Raw genomic sequence first — 4034 nt, 5'->3', positions numbered from 1 at the left:
CAGGTCTTTTCTCCTGAGGAGCCACTGGGTGGGTTTGAACCAGTGAGTGTCAGCCAAACACTTAACCATTGTACCACCAGAGCTTCTTGGATCCCTGGGTACCAGCTCCAATCCAGCTTTGGACACTGACACCTGGGGCCTCCTGTCACGTGGACACTCCATAGGCAGAGTGCAAGAGCTCTGGCTGCCCTGTAGCTTCCCTTTCCTAGGAGAAAAGAGGCTCAGAGGAGAGAAGTGGGAGGTATGAAGGATTAGGTCTCTCAGGACCACTCAGAGGGCTGGATTCCCACAGAAAGTAGCTGTGGGGCCACACTCCGAAGGAGAATTTGGGGTCACAGTTATTTAGAGACCAGTCTTTTGTCAGAAAGGTGATGCTCCTCTGAGGAGATCACATTGGTGCACTCCACCACCCCCCTTCCAAAAATGGCCTGGAGGGGCAGGCACCCAGTCTCTCTCCACCCCCATCCCAGAGAAAGGGCAAAGTACCCAAGGCAAAGGGCCCAAGGTGGGAGCCCCTACAATGAGGACAGCGATCTCTGATTTCAGAGACAACTGTGTCCCGGACACTGCTTCCAATATCCTGGCAACTGCAGACTTCCCTCTGTCTGCGGTGCGCTCCAGCTGTGCCCTGATTTCAGTCTCTGCCTTTTGGAGCTGTAATTCCAATTGCTGGATGCAGATTCCTGCTTGTCCAATGAAATTTCAAACTCTCTCTATCTCTGTCTCTCTCTCCCTCCCTTCCTCCTTCCCTCTCTTTCTCTCTCTCTTTCTCTCCCTCCCCCCTTCCTCCCTCCCTAATACTCTCTTTTTCCCCCTCTCCCTCCCTCCCTCTCTATCTCTCCTCTCCTCCTCCCCGCAGTGAGGTTTTCTCCATCCCCTCATCCATCTCTCCCAAACCCCTCTTCACCTCTTTTTCAGGTCCTCCTTCTCTCCCCTGCTTTTCTCACTCCCTTCGCATTTTTCCTGTTGTCCTCCCATTTTCTTACTCTCATTTGTCCATAATCCCACACATTCCGTATATCCTTCCACACACACCCACACCCACACATTTCTATCTGGTGACTTCCCTTCCTATCAGGATCACAGGGGGTCTTCACATGGGGCATGTGACTGGCCTGAGCCTCTGGGAGGGAGGTGTGAGCGCAGACGGTGGCAGGCAAGGTGGGACAAGGCAGGAGGGGGACACAGTAGGGAGATGCAAAAACAGATGGTGAGTCCAAGCTGTCCCAACAGAAGCAGATCCCCTGCTCTTCGGAGGCACTCCCTCTGGTGACAGATGCACCAGCCTCATCGCACTCCTGTCCTTGGTGACTGCACTAGGCCACTTCCACAAGCCCAAGCTTACTCAATTTAGCAGGTGTTCACAATGGGCCTACTGTGTGCTTGGTGCAGGCTGGAGAAGCAAGGGAGCAAGAAAAGGAATTAAGAGGTCAGAAGCTGATCCAAAGGACTGATGTACAACTAAGTGAGGAATCTATAGCCTGTGAACTGGCAGGGCTATGTCCTGTGTGGCTCACCCAGGAGTACAGCCCACAGACTCTGGTGCTCTCAGTTCTACTTAAAACTGAAACTAGTGATTGTCCTTGTTCTCTTTCTTTCTTAGATGATGCTGTGCAGATAGTGAGTAGGGAATTGGCTAGAAGCCCTGAAAGGTGGAAGCCAATTATGACAGTAATTCTGTCATCGTCAGAGAGGAAGGAACTAATATTTATTGATAAGCTTCTATGTGTCAAGCATCATGATAGGAACATAACACACATTATCTAGTTAACCTTATATAAATATCCCCACTTAACTGATGAAGAAACTTGAGTCTGAGAGATGCTATATAAATTGCTGGTAAGTGGTAGAGCAGAACTTGACCTTAGAGCTTGCTGAAGCCAAATCTAGACTTTCAAAAAAAACAAACAAACAAAATCAAACTGTTGCTGTTGAGTCGATTCCAACTCATAAGAATCCAATAGACAGAGTAGACCTGCCCCATACAGTTGCCAAGGAGAGGCTGGCAGATTCTAGCTGCTGACCTTTAGGTAAGCAGTCGAGCTCTTAACCACTGCTCCACCAGGGCTCCAGTCTAGACTACAGGATGAATAATATATGACACTTTATGGTCACTCATCTCTGTACCCCATACCTAACATCCTACCCAGCCCATGGGGGGAACTTAATAAATGACATTTTGTACACTATGACATGGTATCTGCTCACAAGAGGAGTAGAGTTTTGTTGGAATGAAAGGATATATATGAAATGCTTGAACACCTATACATGAAAAGATACAATTAAATCTCAGAGTGAATAATATGTGCCATAGAGATCAGAAGAGAGAAGATCCCGTGGCCTACAGGTAACTTACATTTCATGGGTGAGAAAGGACTTTAGCTGAGCCATAAGTATGGATGGGTAGAAGAGAAAGGAGTAATGCCCTGCCATGGGTCACGGCACAGCCAAGGCTGACATGAGAATAACATTGTATTTGCAGAGAGTACATTTACACAATGGCTTGTGGAGATGGGGCTATTGATTGGGAAATATGGAAAAGATGATTTCGCAGACATCAGGGAAGACCAGATCCTAGAAGCCTTGAATCCAAGCCAGCTGCAGAAATGGAACATATCTGGGCTATTCCTAAACAGAGGCAATAAATTTCTTCTCAAGGAGATTAAAGGGGTGACAGGAAGGAGAACTGTAAAGAGAAAATGGCGATCATCCTTGTTTGAAGTGACAAGAGTCTGAACTAAAGTGGTGGAAGTAGAAACAAAAAGATGTGATGGATGCAGAACACACTTTAAATAAACAACCAGACTTGAGGATCTGAGGGGATGAAGGAGCAAGAGGAGCAGAAGAGATAAGTAGAAAATGCGACGCAACCTTGGACAGAAAGGCAAACAAGGGGAGTTGTTACTAGAGCTGGGGTAGCAGAGTGCATAAAGCTGGTGGGGCAGGAGGAAGGCTGTGGATTCACACATTTCCTTGCCAAGCATTTGTCGAACACTTCACTTGACACAAAGGACTGCACTCACATCTAGTTGGAAAGATAAAAAATATACATATGAAAACAACCAGAACATTACTACATATGGAACAGATGAACAAATGGAAAATGCTGTAGTGTAAACTCTATGCATAAATACTAGAAACGCATTAATAAAAGGAGGGAACTGAGGCTCAGTAACTTTTCGCGCATTTAAGAATACAGGCAGAAGAAGCACCATGCCATCCCTCCACAGCAAAGATCCGAAAAACTAAGCCAAACAGAGAAAACAGCAATCCTGACACCCTAAACATCAAATAAAGAGATAAAGAACTCAGCCAAGCACCAAATGGAATAAGAAACGGACAGAGAACAGAGAGTGAGGAGACATACATACAGAGGTCCTCTATCAGCTAACGCAGCATGGATCTGCCATCTTGGACTCCTATCAGAGACCAGCAAATGGGGTACGAGAAAACAGCTTCATGGAGCTTCCAGCAGGAGACAGAACAACCAGTAACTGGCGATATATGCTTTCTCACCCGTTTCCCTTCTTCACCCCCACTTGGCCTCCTCTGCTTCCCGAGGACACAGTCTCTTGACCGGGAAGCGCCGGCTGCTTGGATTCCACACAGCCAAGCGGGTGGCTCTCTGGGTGCCATTTGTTGGCCGTTGGTGTTGCTTTTTTCCACTTCTTTTGATTTCTTCCTTGCCTCTGGCCATCTCCCCCTCCTTTTGCTCGAGTGCCTCGCTCTGTGCACCATCTTTGCTTCTTCCTGAGGGGCTGCAGAGCACTGGCAATTTGTGATATATGCTTTCCCACTCTCTACCCTTCTTCACCCATACTCGGCCCCCTCCGCTTCGCATGGACACAGTCTCTTGTCTAGAAACACTAGCCCGCATTAACTGACTCTCTGAGTGCCAATTTTTGGCTGCTAGTGTTGCTTTTTTTTTTCTGCTTCTTTTGATTTCTCACTTGCCTCTCGCCACCTCCCCCTCCTTTCATTCGAGTGCCTGACTCCGTGCGCCATCTTTGCTTCTTCCTGAGGGGCTGCAGAGC

This window comes from Trichechus manatus, unplaced genomic scaffold (genome assembly GCF_000243295.1).
Source record: "Trichechus manatus latirostris isolate Lorelei unplaced genomic scaffold, TriManLat1.0 scaffold00064, whole genome shotgun sequence".
NCBI lineage: Eukaryota > Metazoa > Chordata > Mammalia > Sirenia > Trichechidae > Trichechus > Trichechus manatus.
The sequence above is the reverse complement of the archived record's forward strand: the minus strand, read 5'-3'. Positions refer to the sequence as shown.